Source organism: Pistacia vera, unplaced genomic scaffold (assembly GCF_008641045.1).
Source record: "Pistacia vera cultivar Batoury unplaced genomic scaffold, PisVer_v2 Contig1094, whole genome shotgun sequence".
NCBI classification, from domain to species: domain Eukaryota; kingdom Viridiplantae; phylum Streptophyta; class Magnoliopsida; order Sapindales; family Anacardiaceae; genus Pistacia; species Pistacia vera.
Window position 1 is genome coordinate 173,982 of NW_022195131.1, and position 27,205 is coordinate 201,186.

The following is a 27,205-nucleotide window of genomic DNA, read 5'->3' on the forward strand; positions in this document are numbered from 1 at the left end:
GACGATGAAGTCGCTGAAGCAAACGTGTTCCCCATTTGACATTCACTACTCATATGACTACCTGCACAAAAATCACAAGTTAGTTGAGGTGCTTGAATAGAGTTTACCTGCATACTTCCCAACTGCTTTTGAAGTGCAGTGAGTTGGGCTGAAATGGCAGTGTATGCGTCAACTTCATGAAGACCCATAGATTTCTTCGGCTGCACCCTCTCATTAGGTCTTTGATAGTTGTTAGTTGCCAAAACTTCAAGCAACTCATGAGCTTCTTCCAGTGTCTTATTTTACAATGCTCCTCCTGATGCTGCATCCACCATGGTTTGCACATTAACCATCAATCCATTGTAAAACGTTTGGGCTTGCATCCAAACTGGCAACCCATGGTGTGGACACCTCCTCAGTAGTGCCTTGTATCTTTCCCACGCCTCATATAATGATTCAGACTCTTCCTATAGAAAAGATGTGATATCATTTCTCAATTTCGCTGATTTTGCTGGAGGAAAGAATTTGGTCAGGAACTTCTGTGCTAATTCGTTCCATGTTGTGATCGTTCCTGATGGTAGTGCCATTAATCATCCCTTAGCTTTATCCCTCAATGAAAAATGGAACAATCTCAATCTAATGGCATCATTTGACACTCCGTTGGACTTGAAGGTATCACAAATCTCCAAAAAGTTTGCAATGTGCAGATTTGGATCTTCCTTTAAATCCCCTTTAAACTGTACCAACTACTAGATCATCTGGATGATTGCCGGTTTTATTTCGAAGTTGTTGGCTTGTATTGCTGGTCTAGTTATGCTCGACCCACTGCCATCAACTGAGGGAACTGAAAATTCCCTTAATGTTCTATTTTCTGCCATCTCAATAACTATGACCTCTGGTTCAACTGTAGCCTCTCTTTCTCTTCTTTCTCTGTTAAGTCTTCTAGTGGTTCTTTCAATCTCAGGATCAACAGGAACCACTGGTTGACGACTTGCTCTTTGCATAAACTACACAAAAAGAGAGAAAAAGTGCAATCACAAGCTCACAGAAAAGAACAACAAAAATTAAACTAACACACAATTAAAACAAAAATAAAAAAAAAATTAAACTCCAATCTAGCTAACACAAGAAAAACTCAATGTTAACACAAAAATCAATCCCCGGCAACGGCGCCAAAAACTTGATGCGTTGTTATTACAACATGCAAATATAGCAAGTGCACTAGTTGCACAATGTAATAAAGTGATGAGTGAGTATCGTTCCCACAAGGATTAGGGTTTAGGGGAAACCGAAAATTGTTTGGATTTATGGGAGAATATAAAACTTAACTGAAAGAAAAATCTACTAAATGTAAAAACAACTAAATTATGAAAGCGAGATTTAACACAAGAGTAATATCAATTAAACCAAACGGTTAGGGTTTGACTTCATTTGGACTCTATAGATTAATTCTGTGGATTATGCTACTTTTACATTCAAATGCAAGGATTGTAAACCGAATTCCTTAAGTTGTAAAACACACCTTCTCAGGCCATGAATTTCTGCTTTTCCCTATTAATCTTCCGCACCCAACAAATTGAAGATTAACAAATCTAAGTTCATTAAGCTAATGGAATCCTAGATTGATTTCATTGTTTCTCAAATCTATCTCTAGCATTCAAAATAATAATGGTAATTATCCAAGAAGCTCAACATGATCATTTCTCAATGTCATCATGTTCAACAAGTAAAATCAATAAAAATCAGAATAATCACACAATCTACGCAATAGAATATAAAAGCAACAATCATCAATTGATTAATCCATAGAAATCCGAATTACATCAAAACCCTAACCCAAAATGGGTTAGTTCATAACTAAATTAACACAAACAGCAAGAAAAACAGTTTTCAACATATTGAAATATAGAGAAAAGAGTAAAAGCCACTAAAAACCCAACGAAAACCAGACGAATCCCCACCAAAATGGCAAGGTTTTCCTTATATAGTTCCCCCCAAAACCTAAAACCTTTCCTAAAATAAAACTGTGCGTTTTGGAAAAAACAAAATTTCGCAGACTTTGCCGCGGCGAAAGGCGAATAAAAAATTTCACCGCGGCGACGAACTAAAGTAAATCTCGTGCCTAGCTTCTTTCGCCGCGGTGAAGAATAAACTTCTCCGCGGCAAACCTTCCTGGAAAATTCTGAATTTACAAAATTGCCCTTTGCTTGCTTCCTTGCTTGAATCTTCGATCTTCGATGCTTTCCCATGGGAACAAACTTCATAGTGCTTCAACTCTGCTTCAGAACTTTCCCAAATTCTGAGATTCGCTTGCTTCTGGGTCCAGAAACTCCAATTCGCTCATTATTTGCTAAAATTGCACATTTCGGCTTGAAACATATAATATATAGAATTAAGTAGCAATTCAGGGATAAACGAACTAAAAAGTATCTAAAATCCAGCCAAAAAGCCTAAATAAAATAGTATAATCCTCGGATTATCATCTAACAATACCCCTCCTTGAAGAGCCACCTTGTCTTCAAGGTGGAGGTGAGGAAATTAGTTGTTGATGATCTCAAAAGATTCCCAGGTAGCATCAAAGGAAGGCAGATCGTGCCAACGGATAAGGACTTCCTTGGAACCATCAAGAAGGGTGCACATAGCCCAAGACCTTCGCAAGTTGAACCTGAAGTTCTAGGTCATTCGTGAGAAAAGAGGGCAGAGGTTGAATGGGTACTGAGCAATGCAGGTTGTGCTTCAGCTGTGAAACATGAAAAACGGGATGAATACGGGCTGTAAGGGGAAGTTCCAGCTTGTAGGCAACTTGACCGATTTTCTCCAGTACTCGGAAAGGTCCATAAAACCTTGGGCTAAGTTTTTCATTCAACCGTTTGGCCAGGCACTTAAATTTGTAGGGCTGCAGCTTAAGAAAAACATGATCACCTGGAGAAAATTGGATATCCCATTGGTGGTGGTCTGCATGTTCTTTCATGTGGACTTGTGCCACTCCAGGTTGTGTTTGAGTTCCTGGAGGATGGCATTGCGCTCAAGAATTTGATGGTTCACATCTTCCACCAGAGAGGGGTAATTGGTGAACTTAAGGAGAGTCGGAGGGTCACGACCATATAGAGCTTTGAAGGGGGTCATCTTGGTTGACCGATGATAAGTCGTGTTATACCAAAACTCAGCCCAAGATAACCAATTTGGCCATTGACGGGGTTATGAACTGCAGAAACAACGGAGGTATTCCTTTAAGCACCTATTTGCCACTTCGGATTGGCCATCTGTTTGGGGATGGTAAGCGGAGCTAAATTTCAAAGCTGTCCTAGAAACTCTGAAGATTTGTTGCCAAAATTGGCTCATGAAAAGTCTGTCCCTGTCAGAAATTATGGACTTGGGAAAGCCATGAAGTTTCACAATCTCCTTCATAAAAACTAAGGCCACCTCTTTGGCATTATAAGCGTGTGATAAGAGAAGGAAATGGCCATATTTAGTCAATCTATCAACTACCACCAGGATGCTATCGAACCCTTTAGCCTTAGGAAGGCCACCAATGAAGTCCATTGTCAATTCATCGAATGCTTGAGATGGAATAGGAAGTGGCTGAAGTAGCCTTGCAGGTTTCAAAGCTTAATGCTTGTTAACTTGACAAATGGAGCAAGTTTTCACAAAATTCTGAACATCCTTCTTAATGCCTACCCAATAAGCCACATTTGCCACCCTTTTGTATGTCAGGAATGACCCTCTGTTGGACTTAAATGAAATTCAGTTAGTAATTTAGGAATAAACCGTGAGCCCTTAGGCAAAACCAACTTATCTTTGTACAATAAACAGCCATGGCGGAGCTTGTAATTGGGTTGGTTGTTGGGATCCATAATCAGGTCCTGAATCAAGTGCTTAAGCTTGGGGTCTTGTTGGGCTTCATTTGCCAAGTCCTCATACTCTGCAAATTGGATCACCGATAGAAAGTTCAATTTCGGTCCCTCCTCTCTTCTAGATAAGGCGTCAGCCACCTTATTAGTGGTTCCTGGCCAATAATGGATGTCCACTTATAGATCGTGGAATAACATTACACAAAATGATCAGGCTCATTACTATGGGACTAGGCGGAGAAGGATATTTGAACCTTATAGGCAATGAATTTGGGCATCTTGGTGTGCAATTGATTATTAATATTCTGTGTTTATGTCTTTGCATTTCTACCATCTTTGACTTAGCCTTTGTTGAGTGTTAAGCTCTTAAATGACTTGATGTTATTCTTTTTTGTTGTTAATTTTTATAGAGTGAATAGATTTTCAAGAGGTGAGCAGCGTCTTCCTACTGGCGAAGTAATTCCTGGGAACAATTTCAGTTATGATAAATGCCGGCGTAGGTTTGATCTGGTAAGTTTCTCCCTCGGTTAGAATTTGAACAATAAATCTTGCAAAGTTTTAAAGGGCATACCTAAAATTTTTGCTTACTTTCATGCTGGCATCATTAAATTAATGAACTGCACGTATGTTTTAATGTGGACATAGAGTGAATTTGAGAGGCACTAAATCCATTATTAGCAGGGATAGGCTTACTATAACTGAAAAATTCGGTGAATATATTATGATGAAGAAAACCACAAGCAAAGTTTGCTAAATAAGATTACTTGGCCGAGATATGGTTTTTCATTATCATAATGAGGAGAAAAAGAGTTTTAAATCTTCTTATGGAAACCTTCTTTGACCATATAGTGCCAAAAGAATCATGGACCTATATACTGTATTTAAGTGTATATGAATTCTCTTAGGTCATGGTTGGTCAGTGGAAGGGAAAAGTAAAGAAAAATATTGTAAATGGCATGGAAGAGAATGAGAATGAGAACATACATAGTAATAGAATAAGATTTCCATAATTTGGTTACAACATAAACTTTGTAATGGAAAAAAGTAAATCATAAATAATTTGTACAAGTTCACTCTCTCAGAAATATTTGATATTTTTATCATTTCATATGGCGAATTACAAATTATAATCTAAATTTAATATTTAAGCTAATAGAAAATATCTTGGTATTTGCTTCATAAATATATGAGGTATTTTTGGTAGTTAATGTGTTTATAAGGTAAGGACTCAAGGTTCTTATTCCCAAGACTAGGTAAAACTGTAGAAGGGATCCTTAATATTTAGGAGAAAGGAATCCAATTCCTTATCCCATGGATTCCTATGAACCAAAAACCATTAATCTACTTTCCAACTTCTCGGTGCTTATCATTTTATTTCAACTTATCAATCATTTCTCGTTTTACTTTTACATTTAACCTAATCACTTGGTTAACATAACATTTTAATTCATATGATTGTTTTGTCGTCTAATTTACATGATTGACTTGTCATGAGTCGTACATATTCTATCTTTTTTAGAAGTTACTTTTTGTTTTTTTTATTTTTATGACATATAACGTCTTTCATTGTAATAGTAACTTTCACAGATGACATCCATATAATTCTTAAAAGTAACTAAATATTATCGGGTGTTGGATACAACCAAGGGGATGTAGAATATTTAAGATATCACGGAATGCAAAAATTTGATTGGGCGATGCACCATCTTGAAGAGAAGTATACCGTATGTTCTAATTGAACTAAATTTCTTACTTGTATAATTAATGTTAAATTTTTTTGGAATTATGTATTGTTATGGTATTTATCCATTTTTATCTATTAAATATTTATTATGGTATTTTATGAGTTATATGAAGGCAATTATAATATATTAATGATATTTCTCATAAATTATAGGGTTTATTTTAATGACCAGTACACCTTTTAGACTTTTTAGAATTAAAAATTGGTCTACTAGTTAACTGTTGTTGCAGTTTATGACTTCTGTGCATCAATACATATCACGTAAAGATGAAGGAGACAGGATTATTGTCTTGAGAGGGGAAACCTTGTTTTTGTCTTCAATTTTCATTGAGTAACAACTATTCTTACTACCGAATTGGCTGCTTAAAGCCAGGAAAATATAAGGTAAGCATTTAATTTTTTTCACTTTTTCGTGTTTTAGCTTTGATACTTACAAATATTTTATGCATATGGTTATTTTTTCTCACCTAATTTTTTTTTATTTCTTTTTTCTGGTAATAATCCAATTATTTAAATAGAAAGTTTGAATCTTATATTAACTTTTCTCATAGTTCTAGATTTCATTTTTACTTATTAGGGTGTAGTGTATTCTAATATCATTTGCGTCAATGAAATGTATTCAATAATTGGTTCAATAGGATTTTAATCAAGTTAAATTTCATGAACTACCATGTGCAAATTCTAGGCTTCTTGAATTTATGCTCTAAATCACACCTTTTATTTTTCTGTCATTTCGCAGCTTCACTCATGACACCTCTCTCATAGTGACCTGATGGATTCTTTTACTAGAGAAAGTTTTAAACCTAATTTAGAACTATTTTGTCAACTTAACCTTCACATGTCGGGTAAGAAAACTGAATTTAATTGCATTTAATATTGTAAATTATAGTATTACACGATATATTCACGAGATATGAACTTAATATTATGTTTCTAATCAAGGTAAGAAAATATATAATAACCCCACATTTGTATTTTATTAATTACTCTCTATCAAACAGAAGTTTTCTTTAAACTAAAACTTCATATTGTATATATTCTTAGAATGGTTAAATTTATTGTCATTATTTCTATTTAATTTTGTGATTTAAATTATATTTGTTTTCGTCTTTCCAGGTTGTCTTGGATTCAGATTATCAGTTGTTTGGAGGCTTTAACAGGCTTGACCATAATGCTGAGTACTTCAACTCAGTAAGAAATTTCACTTGCGGAGGATATTTTTAAATCTTCTGTTGTTTTACTTTTTTGATTAATGATGTGGTTTTACTTCAATCATGCTCGTGCAGGAAGGGTGGTATGATGACCGGCCTCGTTCCTTCTTGGTATATGCACCGAGTAGAACAGTTGTTGTCTATGTACTAGTAGATAATGAATTGGAACCTCAAGTAAAGGATGAATTGGAGCCTGCTCCAATCTAGAAGGAACCGGAACCTGCTCAAGTAGAGAATGAATTGGAATCTGCCGAGGACTGAAATTGATATCTAACACATGTGATGATGTAAGAGTGACTAGAGAGAGCACTCTTTGCTGTGCTCTGGGCGCTCAATGTCCTAATAAAAAATGTAGTGAAGAGTCTACGCCAAATTTCATTGCCAGTCTGGCAACGTAGAAGTGAAAGATGAGCCCAAGGTAAAGCAAAGCATACATCCAAGTTGTCCTACTTTCAGAAGGTCAAATTGTCTATCAAGTTCCACGAGAGAATGTCCTTCAATTCTTTGAATACATGGGTTTCAAATGCCCAGACAGAAAAGGAGTTGCTGACTTTCTGCAAGAAGTAACTTCCAAGAAGGACCAGGAACAGTATTGATTTAGGAAGAGCCAACCATACAGATTTGTTTCGGTTTCTGATTTTGTTTCGGTTTCAATTCTTTCCACATAGGCTAACAAACTGACTTAGATCTTAGGGTTCCTTTTGACAATTCCAGAGCCCACCCTGCTGCATTGGTGACTGAAAAGTATGGTATTCCAAATTGGGAATTGTTCAAGGCATGTTTTGCAAGGGAGTGGCTGCTAATGAAGCGTAATTCATTTGTTTATATATTCAAGACTACCCTGTTACGATTATGTCATTAATAGCCATGTTCGTGTTCTTTAGATTAGAAATGGAACCTGGCACTTTGTTGGAAACCCCCTGCAATCCAAAAGTTCCACAACCAACAACACAAACACAGAGCAAACAGTATGTGCAAAAAGAAGCAAAAGCAGATTGTATTGATAGATACTGAACAAAATGAAAACAGAAGAATTGAAATAACTGATAGTCCCAGCAGTTCGAGGAGCTGGGGACCTCCCAAACAATTCCAGAGAAAATATTACTTGATTCCTACTATCCCACATACTCTCCCTTTTATAAGCTACTTCTTCCAATCTGTACCCCTTATGACAGCCAGGTGTACAACCTCCTAACAAACTCATCATCAATCCTAACAACCCTTAATGCCCACCTCACCATTTTGTAACAAACCCATATTCACGTGTCCCTTTTCTTATTCCTTCCCCTACCCTTAGATTTATAGACCTTATGTATGGGGGGTCTAACAATACCCGCCCCTCGAAGAGCCACCTTGTCCTCAAGGTGAAAGTGGGGAAATTGGCTATTGATGACCTCAAAAGACTCCCAAGTAGCATCGAAAATAGGCAGATCGTACCAGCGGATGAGGACCTCAGTGGAGCCATCAATAAGAGACCTTACATCCATTACCTCAGCCGGTTGAACCTGCAATTCCAGGTCATCGGTGAGACAGGAAGGTAGAGGCTATACTGAAACTAAGCTATGCAAACTGTGCTTCAACTGGGATACGTGAAAAACAGGATGAATACGGGCTGTTGGGGGTAATTCTAATTTGTATGATACTTGGCCGATTTTCTCCAAGACCCGGAAAGGCCAATAAAATCGAGGACTCAGTTTCTCATTCAACCGTGTGGCCAAGGATTTAAATTTATAAGGTTGTAGGCGAAGATACACATACTCTCCTGGTGAAAATTGAACTTCCCTTCGATGACGATCTGCATGTGTTTTCATGTGAACTTGTGCTGCTTCCAGGTTGTGTTTGAGGTCCTGAAGGATGGCATTTCGTTCATGGATCTGTTGGTTGACTTCATTGACCTGAGAGGGGTAGTCTGTGAACTTTAGAAGGATCGGGGGGTCACGGCCGTACAAGGCTTTGAAAGGTGTCATCTTGGTGGAGCGATGATATGTTGTGTTGTACCAAAATTCAACCCATGGCAGCCAGGTTGGCCATTGACGGGGCTGTGAGCTGCAAAAACAGCGAAGGTATGCCTCCAAACACCTGTTTACCACTTCGGATTGACCATCCGTTTGTGGGTGGTAAGCGGAACTAAATTTCAAGGCTGTGCCAGAAACTCTGAACATCTCTTGCCAAAACTGACTCATGAAAAGTCTATCTCTGTCAGCAATGATGGATTGAGGGAACCCGTGCAGCTTTACTATCTCTTTTATGAATATTAAGGCTACCTCCTTGGCGGTATAAGGATGCGACAAGAGTATAAAATGTCCATATTTAGTTAATCGGTCTACCACAACTAGAATGGTGTCAAACCCCTTGGTCCGTGGGAGACCCCCAATGAAGTCCATCGTCAAGTCATCAAAAGTCTGAGTTGGTATCGGCAGTGGCTGAAGTAATCCAGCTGGTTTCAAGGCTGAATGTTTATTAACTTGACATACGGTACAGGTCTGAACGAAATTCTGGATATCCTTCTTCATGCCTACCCAATACGCGACGTTGGCTACTCTTTTATATGTTCGGAAGAATCCTGAGTGACCACCAGTTGGGCTGGAGTGAAATTCAGTTAATAGTTTCGGAATGAAGCGAGAACCCTTGGGTAGAACCAACCTATCCTTGTACAATAAGCAGCCATGGCGAAGTTTGTAGTGCTGTCGACTGTTGGGTGCCAAAACCAGATCTTGAATTAGCTGTCGAAGCTTGGGATCCTGATGGGCTTCCGTTGCTAAATCCTCATATTCTGCAAACTGCCTCACTGTCAAGGAAGATAATTCTGGCTCCTCTTCTCGCCGCGATAAAGCATCAGCTACCTTATTAGTGGTTCCCGGCCAATAATGGATATCAAATGTAAACCCCATCAATTTGGACACCCATTTCTGCTGTTCTGGGGTCTTAATCCGCTGATCCTTGAGGAATTGGAGGCTTCGCTGGTCTGTTCGAATGATGAATTTCCTCCCCAATAAGTACGTGCTCCATTTGTGCACTGCGAACACGACAGCCATTAACTCTCTCTCGTAAACTGATTTTTGTTTAGCTTGAGGGGAGAAGGCTTTACTTAAATAAGCAATGGGTCGTCTTTTCTGAACTAATACAGCCCCCATCCCCTGTCCTGATGCGTCCGTGTGGATCTCGAATGAAGAGTTGAAATCTGGGGCTGCCAAAACAGGAACTGAGGTCATGGCGTCTTTTAAGGCAAGAAAAGCTTGTTGCGCCTCTTGATCCCAACTAAAAGAATTTTTCTTCAATAATCTTGTGAGTGGTTGTGCGATGCTGCCGTACCCCTTTACAAACCTGCGATAGTACCCCGTTAATCCCAAAAATCCACGGAGGCTCTTCACATTAGTGGGTGTAGGCCAAGAAACCATAGCAGCAACTTTCTGCGGATCGGCTTCAACCCCATTGGCCGAAATTAGATGCCCCAAATACTCCAGCCTCTGTTGCCCGAATAGACATTTCTTAAAATTCCCAACCAAATCATTATCATCCAGAATCATAAGAGCTTGCTGTAGATGGCTGATGTGTGATTCCAAGTCGGGGCTGTAAATCAAAATATCGTCAAAAAACACAAGCACAAACTTACGCAGAACTGGTTTAAAAATGATGTTCATTAAGGACTGAAACGTTGAGGGAGCATTGGTCAAACCGAACGGCATAACCAAAAATTCATAATGACCGTCATGTGTTCGAAAGGCTGTTTTGGGGACATCTTCATCCTTTATTCTGATCTGGTGGTATCCGGATCGAAGGTCGAGTTTCGAGAAGATAGTAGCCCCGGCCAATTCATCCAACAACTCTTCGATGGTGGGGATTAGGAATTTGTCAGGGATGGTTATGTTGTTGAGGGCCCTGTAATCGACGCAAAATCTCTAACTCCCATCTTTTTTCTTAACTAACAATACCGGGCTGGCAAATGGACTGGTACTAGGCTGGATAATACGGGCAGCTAGCATTTCTTCCACTAATTTTTCAATTTCATTTTTTTGAAAATAGGGATACCTATAGGGTCGGATGTTAAGGGCTGGTGCGCCTTCTTTCAGGTTTATGGCGTGGTCATGGGTACGGTGTGGAGGAAATTTGGACGGTTGGTCAAAAAGGTGTTGATATTGATCAAGTAATGCCTGAATTTGTGGACTGGTTGTTGGCCTTGGGTTTATGAATTTTTCTTCCAGGGAGCAACATTTTACCAGAAACCCTCCCCCATTGTTGTTGATGGTCCGTAACATTGACTTTAATGAGATACCCGACTTTACCAGAGACGGATCCCCCTGTAAATTGACTCTGCCGCCATTCAGCTCAAAGCTCATCGTCAATTTTTTCCAGTTCGCACAGACATCCCCTAAGGAACTCAACCAAGTTATACCCAGGACAATATCAGCTCCACCTAGCTCAAATGGAAAGAAGTCTTGCCTGATTTTAATTCCTTGTACCTCCAGTATGACCTGTCGACACACCCCTTGCCTTTTACAGTGACTCTGTTTCCCACCATCACCCCAAACATTTTTCCCTGTTCCACCGTAATACCCACCTCTTGACCAACTCCAAGAGAGATGAAATATGTGACGCGCCGCTGTTACCAACACCACGATGTCAGAACCCATAATCTGACCTTGACCTTTTCGTTTGTCGGACGATATGCCCACGATGGAATTCATGGACAGAACCAAGTCGTTTCCCTCTTGGCTGTGATTTTCGTCAACCTCTGGTGGGATTTCACTCTTCTCGGTTTCGTCTTCACAACACCAACAGGATCTGCAAGGATTTGCTCGACAGCGGTGATTTGGACCGAACTTTTCGTCACATCGGAAGCAAAGTCCTTTTCTCTCTTGTATTGTAGGTCAGCTTCGGACAGTCGCCAGAAATTTCCACCAGATCCCCCTCGAAAACTCGCGTGAGTGTTTTCCGGTGTCCTCTCTTTCCTGTGTGTGCGCAACGACGGTTCTGGCTTGGATCTGGAGGTTTTGAAGAGTAGGCCACCAGACGGGTCGGGTCGGGTCAGGGTTGCTGATTGACTTTGCTGGGTTGGACCACCAATAGGCCGACTTGATTCTGGGCTACTAGAGATCTGGAGTAGCTTTCCTTAGTTCCTGGGTTTAAACGATTTGGGCCGACCTTTATCTATGACCCAGTTTTTTTCTTCAACACAATGGGCCTGTTCAATTAGTTCTTGCAAAGAGTTGGGCCTTAACACCCTTAACTCAGCCCTTATTTTTCTGAGCCCGTTAATAAAGACTCCATAATATTTCTTCACCTAAGTCCTTCAATGGTGCTGTGTGTGATTCAAACTCCTCCCTATATTCAATCACGGTGGGTGTGTTTTAACGCACCAGTGCTCATGCGCAGAGCCTTGGAAGGATGGTCGGAATCTGGCGATTAGAGCAACTTTGAACTCATCCCACGATTGAAAGGTTCCTCCCTTCCCTCATTGGACCCGTTCAATGCCTTACCCTACTGCAGACAGCCGCGGCCTAACCATTTCTGACGACCCCAAAATTGGTTTGATAGCAAAGTAGCGGTCAGCGCGAAAAGTCCATCCGAAGGGGTCTTCTCCACTGAAAATCGGGAGTTCTAGTTTTCGGCCCTTCTTCTCTTCTTTCCCACCTTCCCTATTTGTTTCTTGTCCCTGTTCTAGATCATTCCCAGACTCTGTATTTTCGGAATTTGAGTGCGATTTTTCATGGTATCGTTTCTCATCCCTCTCCTCTCTTAATCTCATTAATTCCCTCATCTCTGTCAAATATTCCTTGAGGCTTCCCATATCTGTTTTTACTGAACTTATATCCTCTTGTACAGACTTCATCTCCTTTTCCATATTTTCCATCCTACCCTCCATCTTCGATTTGACCATTCCCCGTGTGTGATCGTTTGTGTGTTGTCTTTCGAACCTGCTCTGATACCAATCTATTGGAAACCCCCTGCAATCCAAAAGTTCCACAACCAACAACACAAACACAGAGCAAACAGTATGTGCAAAAAGAAGCAAAAGCAGATTGTATTGATAGATACTGAACAAAATGAAAACAGAAGAATTGAAATAACTGATAGTCCCAACAGTTCGAGGAACTGGGGACCTCCCAAATAATTCCAGAGAAAATATTACTTGATTCCTACTCTCCCACATACTCTCCCTTTTATAAGCTACTTCTTCCAATCTGTACCCCTTATGACAGCCAGGTGTACAAACTCCTAACAAACTCATCATCAATCCTAACAACCCTTAATGCCCACCTCACCATTTTGTAACAAACCCATATTCACGTGTCCCTTTTCTTATTCCTTCCCCTACCCTTAGATTTATAGACCTTATGTATGGGGGGTCTAACACACTTTCTTTGGTGGAACTAAGTATTTTGGAGCATTGTTTTTCAGTTTAGTTAATGTGATGTTTAATGGGATGACGGAACTTTCAATGACTATTATGAAGCTTCCTTTCTTCTATAAACAAAGGGATCACTTATTCTATCCTGCATTGACTTTTTCTTTACCTATATGGATTCTTAGGATCCCTTTATCGTTTATGGAGTTAGCTATATGGATCGTTCTGACATACTTCACTCTCGGTTTTGCTCCCTCTCCTAGCAGGTAAAGCAATTCATCTAGTTCCCTTCAGTCCATAATAATCACCTGTTGAAAACTATTGATGCTATATTTTGTAATTATTGTTTCTGTGTTTTGGGTTTTGTCATACCTGTAATTAGAACTAGATCAGCTACTAGAGTTCTTTTGCTAATAATTCTTTTATTTTTTCTTCTGTAGGTTTTTACGACAATTCTTGGCATTACTTGGTGTACATCAGATGGCTCTGTCCCTCTTTCGATTCATTGCTGCTCTTGGATGAACAGAAGTTGTATCAAAGTTGCTGGGTACGTTCACCTTGCTAATGGTTTTTCTGCTTGGAGGATTTATTATTTCCAAAAGTGAGAATTTAACCCTTTTTGCCATTTTAATTTATTTTTTAAGCAAAACCGTTTATAATCCAATTTATTATGCCCAGTATTGGACGGTAAATATTACTAAATAATTAGGTTCATTGCTAGGGATACTTTTTCCTTAAGCAATGATTCATTTTAAAAATCTTTAGCTTTTTTTTTCCTGAAGATGACCTTGAGCCATGGATGATGTGGGGCTACTATATGTCTCCTATGATGTATGGACAGAATGCACTAGTTATGAATGAGTTTCTTGATAAAAGATGGGACACAGTAAGTTCTATTATGCTTTGATCATCTTGTTTTTTATTTGCATTGCAATTTTCACTTAGCTAAACTATGGTGTATCTAGTTTTCCTGTCCTTAATTCATCAAAAAGATCTTATAAGTTACAATCTCATGCAGCCCAACAATGACACCAGCATTGATGTGCCTACAGTTGGGTAAGCACTTCTTAAGGCTAGAGGCTTCTTCACCCATAAGTATTGGTTTTGGATTTTTTCTTCTCTTGAACGTTTTATTCATTGGTGCATTGACTTATTTGAGTTGTAAGTTATTGTATCTAATTTCATCTCCGGATATCTTGTAGACTTGTACAGAGTTCAAGTTTCAATGTTTAATTAACATCTCTTCTCGTATTGGAAATTGTTTTCAGCTTTTGGTGAGTCAAAAACAACTGTGATGAGAACACAACCCAATGCTTAATAAAATGCTATTAGTGAAAACTCAGCAACACATCTCTGTAACTGGGAACTAAACTAATATATATATTGAATTGAAAATGGCCAAACACTGCAAGTAGAAAATAATAATGACAGAGAAAAATAAAAAGGGTGGCTAGCACTTCGAAGGTCTAACGGCCTCCCAACTGATTCTAGATTTCATGATATGCTCAGCTAGCTATTGCTCTCGCTTATATATAACTGAAATCACACTCTGCACTCCCTTACGTGGAGATTCCTCCTAACTAATTTCTAATCTGAATTCCCCTTTCTGCCCCTTTCCACTGAATTTCCCAGGCTGGCCTTTTTCTTCCTCTTCTTGTACAGTTTAGTTGGCCTATCAATACCCCTGCCTTCGAGACCCACCTTGTCCCCAAGGTGAAAGTCTGGGAATTGCAGCAAGATCACGTCATAAGCCTCCCAAGAGGCTTCAAATGGTGGGAGGTCCTGCCATTTAATCAGAACTTCCAGAGAACCATCCAGCAACTTGCGAGTGGAGAGGACAACTTCAGGTTGCACTTGTAGTTCTAAGTCTTCAGTTAAAAAAGAGGGAAGCTGTTGAACAGGGACGGAAGAATGTAGACTTGGTTTAAGTTGGGAAACATGAAACACCGGGTGGATGCGAGAAGTAGGGGGAAGGTCCAATCAATAAGCCATTGGACCAATTCTGTCTAACACCTTAAAGGGGCCATAGAAGCGAGGGCTTAACTTCTCATTGAGCTTCCTAGCTAAGGATCGAAACCGATACGGCTGGAGCTTCAAATATACTAAATCCCCGGGTTGAAAAAAGACATCCCGACGGTGTGAATCCGCAAACTGCTTCATTTGATCTTGGGCTACAGCCAAATTATGCTTGAGTTCTTCCAATATGGCATTTCTGTCCCTAATCTGTCGGTTGACATCTTCAATCAAGGAGGGGCAGTCAGTGAGTTTTAAAAGAATGGGAGGGTCCCTGCCATATAGAGCCTTGAAGGGGGTCATTTTGGTGGAGCTGTGGTACGTACTGTTGTACCAAAACTCAACCCACGCTAACCATTTGGGCCACTATCGAGGTTGGGAACTGCAAAAACAAGGGAGATAGTGTTAGTAAACGGTCCCGTATACGCAGCAGAAACAAATAAAATAAAATACAAGGATCATTTACATGAGCCAAGATCAAGGGTATAATTTTACAATTCATATTAAAGCAAGAATCTGCAGAAATTAATAATCTGTGTTTAGAAACCATACGCACGTTTGGAGGCTCCACCACTATTGTCTTTGAACGTTTTGCTACCAATCCAAGTGTAGGATCGAACCTGCGTAGTCCACACGAAGACAATCTCAAAAGAACCAAAGAGGGATTTGCTAGATCCTCTTTGGCTCCAAGATTAAGAAGAAAAACAAATCAATTGAAATTGATTTTAGGCTAAGAGTGTTTCTACCGTGGGAGTGAAAAGAGAGGGCTGCTGTGTGTGTTATTTTTCAAGGAAAAATCAATTCTACTTATTAATTAACACACACTTTTCTTTTTATAGTAAAATAATCAAGTTGCCCTAATCCCATACGGAATAGGCTTGGGCTCCAACCCAAACGCCCCATGTTGCCAAACACTCCCAATTTGATTTATTTTATTTTCCATCATTATCTCAATTAAAATCAATTAATATATATTTAAATATATATTAACATTTAACAATAATGATAATATATTTAAATATGTGCGAACACACATTTAAACGTAATTTCACTTATTTAATTTTTCTAACAAATTAAATAAAGGCTACGACCTCAGCAAATTTAATTGCACTGTGAAATTACCAAAATACCCTTTCGCCTAAAAAGACGAAAACGCCCTTCTTTCTTCTTGGCTCTTAAATTATCTTCTATGTGTGTGACCCATAGGCTCCTCATCATACCGGTAGTGTATAGTATCGCGATTAACACCAATTAATCGTCTCACTAATACACAGACCAAGATTGGCCCCTAGCAAGGCATCATGGCCACCCGATAGATTCGGATTCAGCAAAGTAGCTACCTGTCAACGATATGGTTACCGTACAATACGATCCTTTCATCATACGTTATCTCGACGAGACGAAGGCATAGAAATAGTGTCAACCTTCGGTTACTCTCGATATTATATATTCAGTTTCTGGACCAATGACCCGTATTATAATCTGGATAGAGCAACAACTCAATCCCACTGTGGCCACAGTTTTAGTGTCATTGCCATATACTGAATTGCGCCGTGAGATAACTTCTCCCGTACCCGGGAGTGATGAATCCTTTGTCAATCCACCATAGTCTTGATACACTCCTTGATATAGCCAATCACCACCGTACTGACAGCTCTGAATAGAACTGCGTTAGGCTAGTGTCAAACTGTACCAATCGGTGCACAAGGCGCTCCGGTGATCTCAAGTCTAAGGATCACATGCACCACCATTCGTTAGAGGATTTGTTCCATAGACACTGGGGTTACCATCCATATGGAATCCTCTGGTGGGTCAGTCCAGTGAACTTGCTGCGGTATATCCGCCTACAACAAGCACCCATGTGTTGCACCAGGTTGTCACCAAACAACCTTGACAAGTGAGATCAGTCACTGCCTTTCGACAGGGTCGTTCAACACTATGATAGCCTTACCGTATTATCTGTGCCCTTACTTCAGAATAATACTAGAGCTACGGACGTTTCTAGAATGGCCACCATATGTGCTCATAGGGTTCTCACTATCAACATTTGAAACACTTGATACCCTCGTCACGGTTCTACCATTCTAAGGACATATATAAAAACATATTGCAATAATAATGATTTACGCGATATAGAATAAAATGCCTTTTATTGATTAATGAACATTATTACAAAGAGTCAATTCTACAATAATTGATTGGCTCTAGGGCATCTACTCTAACAGATAGGCCTCTAAGCACTGGTTAACCACCTCTGTTTGAGGATGGTAGGCGGAGCTAAATTTAAGAGATGTGCCTGCTGATTTAAACAATTCTTGCCAAAATTGGCTCATGAATACCCTATCGCGATCAGGAACAATAGATTGTGGAAAGCCATGAAGTTTTACCACCTCACGTATAAACTCATTAGCGACATCTTTGGCGGTGTAAGGATGGGGTAACAATAGGAAATGAGAGTATTTTGTGAGACGATCGACCACCACAAAAATAGTGTCAAAACCTTTGGCCTTAGGCAAACCACCTATGAAGTCCATTGAAAGATCATCAAACACTTAGGTTGGGATAGGAAGGGGCTATAACAACCCTGTAGGTCTGAGTGAAGAGTGTTTGTTAACTTGGCAAGTGGCACATGTCTGAACAAATTTTAGCACATCCCATCTGATACCCTCTCAAAACACAACAGCAACAATTCTTTTATAAGTCCGAAAGAAGCCAAAGTGGCCACCACTCGGACTACAATGAAATTCCCCCAGTAGTTTAGGAATGAATGGGGAGTTTTTAGTGAGGACAACCTGTTTTTAAACAATAAACAACCTTTACGGAGTTGGTAGTGAGGACTACTATTGGGGTCGAAAAGAAGGTCTTGAACAATAACTTGTAACTTAGGATCAGCTTGTGCTTCAGCTGCTATAGCATCATAATCCATGAACTGAACTATGGTAATGGCAATGAGTTCCCTTGTGTCCTCTCTTCGGGACAAGGCATCAGCCACCTTGTTAGAATTGCCCGGAAGGTAGTGAATCTCAAATAAGTATCTCATGAGCTTTGAAATCCACTTGTACTGATCTGGCGTTTTAACCCTTTGGTCCATAAGAAATTGTAAGCTTCGTTGGTCCATCTTGATGATAAATTTGCAGCCAATGAGATAATGACTCCACTTACGAATGGCAAAGACACTAGCCATAAGTTCCCGTTCATAGGCTGACTTAATCCGAGATTGAAGTGAGAAAGCCTTACTGAAGAAGCAATAGTCCTAGCATTCTGTACTAAAACAGCACCCATTCCAGCCCTTGAAGCATCTGTCTGAATCTCAAATGGAAGCTCAAAATTGGGTATCGTTAAAATGGGCACAGTGGTCATGGCAGTCTTAAGATTGTCAAATGCCCCTTGAGCTTTATCACCCCAGCTAAATGAATCTTTTTTTAATAATTGGGTAAGTGGCTGAGCTATGGAACCATAACCTTTCACAAACCGCCGATAATACCCCATAAGCCCTAAAAACCCTCTCAAGCTTTTCCAATTGTGCGGTACAGGCCAAGATATCATTGCTTCAATCTTCTGCGGTCCAGCCTCCACCCCCTAGGCTGATATTAAGTAGCCCAGATATTCTAACCTGTATTGAGCAAAAAGACATTTCTTTTGGTTGACCACCAGTGCATTATCCTACAAAATCTGGAAAGTTTGTTGCAAGTGTTGAATGTGGGTAGTCATGTCAAGGCTGTAGATGAGAATATCGTCAAAGAAGAATGAACTTCTGTAATAATGGCCGAAAAATTATATTCATAAGGGCCTAGAAGGTAGATGGTGCATTCGTTAACCCGAAGGGCATCACCAAAAACTCATAATGGCCCTCGTAGGTGTGGAAGGCTGTCTTTGGAATGTCCTCCTCTTTAACTCTAATTTGATGGAATAGGGAACTTGTTGGGTATGGTAATGCTATTTAAGGCTCTAAAGTCAACACAGAATCGCCAACTCCCATCCATTTTCTTTACTAACAACACGGGATTGGCGTAGGAGCTTGTGCTAGGTTGGATAATCCCTGCATCCATCATTTCCCCAACTAATCTCTCAATCTCATTTTTTTGGAGGTAAGGGTATTTATATGGTTTGATATTGGGTGGGTTGGTTCTTGGTTGCAAGGTAATGGCATGGTCAAGTTTTCTGCGAGGAGGGAGTCTAGTGGTTTGGTCAAAAACTTGGGCGAAATCAATCAACACCTCTGCCACCACAGGTTCCAATTTTCCTTCTTCCAGACTATCCTTGACCTCTATTGAATTGCATTCCACCACGTATCCATCCCCTTCCAGTGGCAGCATCCTGAGTAAAGTTTTCAGAGAAAGTACTGTCTTAACAAGTGAAGGATCTCCCTTGAGTATCACCTGTTTACCTTCCTTAGCAATCGCCATAGTCAACTTGCCCCAATTGGAATAAACATCACCTAAGGTGCTTAGCCAAGTAATTCCTAGGACCACATCGGCCCCACCCAATTGAAATGGAAAAAAATCTTGTTGAACTTCCATCCCTTGCATTTCTAACTTCACATCTCGACATATCCCCTCACCCTTGATTTTGAACCCATTACCCACCATGACCCCGAAGGACTTAGTTCCATCGATCGGGATTTCCGGTTTTTGCACTAACCCATGTGAGATAAAGTTATGTAAGGCTCCACTTTCTACTAACACAACCACCTCCTCACTTCCAATCTACCCCCGAATCTTCATGGTTCGATCTGATGTAATGCCAACAATGGAGTTCATGGATGGCGATAGAGAATTACCTTCCACGGAGTTTTCTGTCTCTGGTACACTCATGGTTTCTCCTCTGTCAGGTTCATCGTCATCCAGTAGAATTAAAACCTAAAGAGATCGACTCTTACACCGGTGATTTGGCCCAAATTTCTTGTCACACCGGAAGCACAGTCCCCTTTCGCGCTTATATTGCAGATCTGCCTTTGTCAGTCGTCGGAATCCATCATTGCGGGGTGGGGTGGTTGTTCCTCCCATTGATTTTTCTCTCCTATCCCACATTCGGTTGTTCTATCCTGTTTCAGTAGGTTTGACTCCCATATTCCACCCATTTTGTCGTCCCAGATCTGGAGAAATAGAGACCCAATTGTAACTCTTGGGTTTGCCCATTTGGGTTTTGAAAAATCTGGGCTTAGTTTTGTCCAAGACCCAATTCTTCTTTTCTATTCTGTGGGCCTGGTCAATAAGCTCAAATAAACTGTTGGATCTACTCACCCTTAGCTCAGCCCTTAACTCTTCTCTAAGGCCATTTGCAAAGATGCCCATTAGGAGATCTTCTCCTAACTCACGCAGAGGGGTTGATAATTCTTCAAACTATTCACGATATTCAGTCATAGTCCCAGTTTGCCTCAACGCCACCAGTGCTTCATAAGCAGACCCCTTATACGATGGTCTGAATCTTTCTACTAGCGCTGATTTGAAAGAGCTCTAGGAGGTTATTGGCGACCGAGATTCGACCCACTAGTACCAGTTCAAGGCTCAACCCTCCATACACACCGTCGTTGCCTGCACTTTCTCTTCTTCCTCGTATTGATTGACTGTAAAGTACCGATCAGCTTTGAAGGTCCATCCAAAAGGATCATCTCCGTTAAATATTGGCAACTCCAGTTTGCGAATCCTCTTGTCCTCCTTCTCATTATCGCTGCTGTGATTTCATTCAGATTCTCCAATGACGGGGATGATTTCTCCTTCTCCTTATTTCGTTTTTCATCCCTTTCTTCCCTCATACGCATTAATTCGTGCATCTCCGTTAAATACTCCCTCACACTTCCCAGGTCAATTTTCATCGTGTCCACGCTTTCCTTCACTGTCTTCATTTCCTTTTCAACGTTTTCCATTATGTTCTCCATCTTGGGTTTTACCATTCCCCAACCTTGCTCTAATACCAATTTGATAAGAACACAACCCAATGCTTAATAAAATGCTATTAGTGAAAACTCAGCAACACATCTCTGTAACTGGGAACTAAACTGATATATATATTGAATTGAAAATGGCCAAACACTGTAAGTAGAAAATAACAATGACAGAGAAAAATAAAAAGGGTGGCTAGCACTTCAAGGGTCTAGCGGCCTCCCAACTGATTCCAGATTTCATGATATGCTCAGCTAGCTATTGCTCTCCCTTATATACAACTGAAATCAGACTCTCCGCACTCCCTTACGTGGAAATTCCTCCTAACTAATTTCTAATCTGAATTCCACTTACTGCCCCTTTTCCACTGAATTTCCTAGGCTGGCCTTTTTCTTCTTCTTATTGTACAGTTTAGTTATAGGAGGCCTATCAAACTGTCATAGAGGATAATGGAGACAAGAAGAATAAACAAGCCTCTGAGGAACATGGAGTAGAAGGTTTCTGTTTTTGCTTTTTCCTATTTTTCCTTGCGAGCCTTGTTAATCCTGTTAAAATGTGGATCATAGAATGGCCAGCAATCATTCTGTTTTTCAATTAGATATTATATGTATGTAGCAACACTGTCGGTATAAAACTTTTTAGCTGTATTTTTGTTTTTTCCTGTAGAGATGGTAGCCTTGCTAGGAGATTTTAGGAGTTTTCTACACTCAAATTGTTTGCTATTAGATGATGGAGGACTTTGTCTTACAGTCTCATCTGTCTGCCTCTCAACTGATTCCTTCCAACTTTTTCTCCTTCAGTTTACCAAAGTCAAGTTTTATTTGTACAAGAATTAAAGCTGGTCTATCAAATGCACGAACATGAAGTGAAAACTGCATTAAGTAGGGCTAATGATTTTAGCAAAAGTATGTATCTTGGAGAATTATGTTATTTACCGGTACCAATCAAGAATCATATTCCAGCTTTTTTCCACAAACCTTCATCCACCTCTTTAAGATTTCAATAGAAAAATAAACTGATATGATGAACATATAAATAGTTATGTTCCAAAGCATGTATGGAACGGTACTTATCTTTCAGATTGTTATGTCATGCTCCCAAGGAAAATCTCTTATTCATGTACTGTCTAAAGTCCATTGATGTTATATTTGTCAAAATACGTTGACATTGACAAACAATTACAGCTATTAACTTGGCAGTGAGAAGTTCATCAGAAATGGTTAACCTTGCTGACTCTAAAAGAGGAATGGTTTTGCCTTTCCAACCCCATTCACTTGTATTCAACTATGTGAACTACTACGTGGATATGCCTGTTGTAAGTCATTCATCTCGAAGCATATATTTATCTTAAGTGTTTATAGACTTTTTTTGTTCTAGAAGCTTCCCTGATTATTGAAATTTAACCCTCTGACGTTTCATAAACCATAACCAAATTTCTATATCATTGAAAACCTAGAAATCTTATCATTTCACAACAGAATTAACACTTACCATCGCTAGTCGATGATGATCTGTACCAAAAATCAGCATGAGCAATGAAATAAGCACTAATAACTAGGTTGCTTGACCTTTAGATCTCTTTTGTGCTTACCATTGCTAGTCGATGATGATCTGTGCCAAAAATCAGCATGAGCAATGGAATAAACACTAATAACTAGGTTGCTTGACCTTTAGATCTCTTCTGTGCTATAGCATAGAGTCATGGAATTTGGGAGATCATTCGAGAACAATATGTATTGTCATTCGTACAATGTTTTCATTTTCGGTTTACCACCTCTAAAAAAATTAGAACGGCTTCTTTTAAGTCCATAATGTAACTAAACATTTTTTTAAAATTGTTAGACGCATTTAAATGAATGATCTTGTTGAAAATGTTTTGATTCCACAAGCATATGCTGAGATGAATTAATTATCATTGCTTACCAGGAAATAAAGACCCAAGGGATTGAAGAAGATCGTCTTCAACTACACGAGATGTTAGTGGTGCTTTCAGACCAGGGGTATTGACGGCACTAGTAGGTGTAAGTGGTGCAGGGAAGACAACTCTGATGGATGTCTTGGCAGGAAGGAAGACCGGAGGGTATATTGAAGGAAGTATTAGCATTTCAGGCTACCCAAAGAACCAAGAAAAATTTGCATGTGTGAGTGGTTATTGTGAACAGAATGGCATTCATTCACCTTATGTTACTATTTATGAATCACTCCTATACTCAGCTTGGATTCGTCTTCCTTCGGCAATAGATACAAAATCACGGAAGGAATGTTGAAATTCTTGTATAATAATAGGTTCCTAACTCTGATGGAACTTTCTCCCTATCTTCATACTTTGAACTATTAGCTAATGATGCCATTATAATTTAATTCACCTCAAGTATCATGCAGATGTTTGTCAAAGAAGTTATGGAGTTGGTTGAGCTCAAACCATTAAGGAATTATTTAGTTGGGCTTCCAGGAATAGATGGCCTTTCAACAGAACAAAGAAAACGGTTGACAATAGCTGTAGAGCTGGTTGCTAACCCCTCTATCATCTTCATGGATGAGCCAACATCTGGTCTTGATGCTAGAGCAGCTGCCATTGTCGTGCATACTGTGAGAAATACAGTGGATACGGGAAGAACTGTTGTATGCACTATACACCAATAGACATATTTGAAGCCTTTGACGATGTAATGCTCAACTTTTATAGACTTCCTTTAGTGTTTTCTTTATTTTATGGTTTCTTATTTGTTTACATGTTTTTAACATGCAACACGGTATTGTGGTTATTACAGCTACTATTGATGAAACGAGGTGGACAAGTCATTTATACAGGACCCCATGGTTGCCATTCTCACAAACTCATTGAATATTTTGAGGTGAATAATTCATGTTTCGTAGTCTGTATGATTGATTCTGTTAACAGCAATACACAAAGAATAGACTCTAATCATTTTAATTTCATGTCCCCCACATGTATTATTCATTTTATTTTAGGAAAATCGTTAGTGAATTCGTGGATTTGAAATTGCACTGAGACCTAATATTTATAACCTATTTCAGGCTCTCCCAGGGGTCCCTAAAATTAAGGATGGATGAAACCCAGCTACATGGATGCTTGAGGTCACTGCTCCTTCGGTCGAGGCTCAAATGGATGTGGATTTTGTTGAACTCTATGCCAACTCCTCGTTACATCAGTAATCAATACATAGTTTTACCATTATTTAAGTTTTTCCATATGGCTTAGAAGTTAGAATAAGTATTGTTGTAAATGATTTCTTTCTTAGTACTCCAGCTCCGGGCTCTAATGATCTCTTCTTCCCAACCAAATACTCACCATCTTTTTTACTCAGTGCAAAGCTTGCTTCTGGAAACAATTTCGGTCTTACTGGAGACACCCTGAATATAATACCATCCAGTTTATCCTAACTTTATGTATTGGCCTTCTTTTTGGTCGTCTTCTGGGACAAAGGTCAAAAAACGTAAGTTCTCTTTTCCCTTATGTTTAATTAATTAATTACCATAAAGGGTCAGCGAAAAAAAAAATCTATAAATAATGTTTTTTCTAAAATTTTAGATGTTATCATACAATTCAATTAGCCAACAATAACATCTCTTTGTATAATAATCAGTTGGATTCAAGTATATTGCTCGTTGAAAGAAATAACGGATGAAAGCATCCTCTCTTTTTCATAGTTCTTCTTTGTTTTACTCCTCATCTGGATGAAAATATAATTATTTGGTGTTTATTTGGATCTTGATTTATTTATTGTACAGAACCAATTAGCAAGATCTGATTGACTTTTTAGGAGCAGTGTATGCTGCTATGACTTTCCTCGGAGCTTCCAATGCTACTGTTGTGCAGTCCGCTGTTGATATTGAGAGGACAGTTTTTTTACCGTGAAAGAGCAGCTGGGATGTGTTCTGCTCTACCTTATGCATTCGCTCAAGTAAACAATCTCATCTCTTGAAGTTACATTTGTTTTTGTATTTTCCCCTTCTAATGGAACCTACAGGAGCTTATTTCTTTCAAATTAGAAATTGTAAATCAAATAATCAAGGAAAATTCCTTTATAAGCCCAAACCTGAAAAACTCATATTATATATTGTGTCATCAAAAGGTAAAATGCATGTGAAGCCACTGAATACTTGACTAATTTACTTTCCCTCATTTTCCAGGTACTCATAGAGATACTGTCCGTGTTAATTCAAACTATCATGTACACTCTTATCCTCTACTCTATGATTGGATTCGAGCGGCAGGGGGGACTATTCTTCATGTTCTTCTACGTCATATTCATGTGCTTTATCTACTTCACATTGTACGGGATGATGGTTGTGGCGTTGACGCCAGGCCACCAAATCGCTGCCATTTTTATGTCTTTCTTCCTACGCTTGTGGAACTTGTTCTCTGGTTTTCTCATTCCTTGAGCGGTATGTGACTTCAAACTAAATAATTTTTCTGCATTGTGATACCCATCAACTTTAACGCAAGGATTGTACGTAATTCCAAATCCTTTTCAATACTTTTTAACTCATTCCCAGTTTTCCCAAAACATTAGTATTTGCTTCAGAAACATTTAGAATTTGTGAACTATAACCAACTTGAAAATCTCGTACTTTTCTCAAAATAATTCTAGTTTAATATCATTTCTCTCTTTCATAAAAAATTCACACTCCTTACGATATGTTGCAGCAACTTCCTGTGTGGTCAAGGTGGTACTATTGGCTTTCTCCTGTGGCTTGGACCATCTATGGCCTTGTGACTTCTCAGTTGGGTGACAATGATGAAACTAATTATGTAAATAAAATAATAAAAAATTCTTTTTTCTTTTTTTTTTACTTTAACAATAAATATTCTAGCTAAAAAAAAATCAAAACTTAGTGGCTGGTCAATCGCTAGTCAACAGTGATCAATGTTGATCAATGCTAGTCAACGGCGGATCAATGGTGGTCAAGGACTAGTTAACCAGCCAATGTTCATCAATGACCGGTCCATGTTGGTCAACTAATCTACAAATGTTAATATTTATAAATACTTATTTTAGTAATTACTAAATTATAAAGTAATAAACAATAAAATAAACATCTTTAAAAGAAAAAATATAAAAAATTAAATTCAAAATAGGTTGAAAAATGAAATGCCCCGCTATTTCTTTTATTAAAGTTGAAGAATTGATTTTTCTATATGGGGGTAACTTGAAAGAAACTAAAACTTTGTAGGCTGTTGTGGTAAGAAAATAAGAACTGATATAACCAATTAGTAATATGACAAGGAGACTTGGGTGCAAATTGAAAGTATAAAATATGGCCACTATACAAGCTTACCAAGATTGGAGAAGAGATCGAACTGAGGAATCAAAAAAAGAAGAATTTCCGCAATACAAGTGTGGTTTTTGTAATGTTATGGGGCATAGCAAGACATCTTGCAACTGATGCAAATAAAATTAAAAGAATAACATTTTCAACAACAATGACTGCAGCTTTTTCAAGTTAGAGGAATGTAGAAACTTTAAGTCAAAGGAATGCAACTTCTTTAAGTCAAAGGAATGCAGCTTCTTCAAGTCAAAGGACTGCTCAACAGCCCTCTAAAACAAGTTTAGTGAAATGAATACTATTATGTTGAATTTAGTATTCATCTACATATGAGTTGAAGTGATTTTTGGTTCTGTTGTTATAGAGTTCCATAATGATTCAATGCCCTTTTCAAGTAAAGTGTCATGCTTATCACACTCAAAAGGCAAATATTAGGAAACTAGTGTTAATGTCATTTAAGTATAAGGTTCCGTGATATGTTTTTGTTATCTTATTAATAGGTCATAGAGCAAATGGACAACCTAGAGCAAATCAATGGATGACGATATAGGTTATTTCTAATGCAACAATTGATTGTTTTTTTTTTTTTTTTTTTTTTTTTTTTTTTTTTTGCCAATGGTAATTGGTTATAAGTTGTTTGGATATATAGCACATATACTAGGATTGATTTGATTTGGTATAGGGAATGGAAAACTGCTGTAAAATTATTTTTTGGTGTGATCCATATGTATTATTTAGATCACAATCTTATCATTGAGTACTTTCTTTTGGTCAGTGTTGACATGAAACACTTTGTTCTATATGTAACAATATTGAAGATTATGTTCCCATTAATGAATGATGGTTGTTTTTAAGATCTTGGTTTATTGTTTAAGTTATCTGCTTAT

The 27,205-nt window shown here is 38.8% G+C and overlaps 1 long non-coding RNA gene, 1 other non-coding gene and 2 pseudogenes across 2 annotated transcripts; all 4 read left to right on the forward strand.

The window, feature by feature from the left end:
• The first annotated feature begins 372 nt into the window (after positions 1-372).
• On the forward strand, positions 373-479 carry LOC116137576. Its single transcript, XR_004129209.1, has one exon. It is a non-coding gene; the product is annotated as a small nucleolar RNA R71 (small nucleolar RNA).
• Positions 480-3,794: 3,315 nt separating this feature from the next.
• On the forward strand, positions 3,795-6,992 carry LOC116137503 (annotated as a pseudogene).
• Positions 6,993-13,602: 6,610 nt separating this feature from the next.
• On the forward strand, positions 13,603-14,189 carry LOC116137468. The gene is made up of 3 exons (XR_004129191.1): positions 13,603-13,732; positions 13,914-14,017; positions 14,150-14,189. It is a non-coding gene; the product is annotated as an uncharacterized LOC116137468 (long non-coding RNA).
• An 8,053-nt stretch (positions 14,190-22,242) lies between these two features.
• LOC116137518 lies at positions 22,243-26,860 on the forward strand (annotated as a pseudogene).
• Positions 26,861-27,205: the final 345 nt, after the last annotated feature.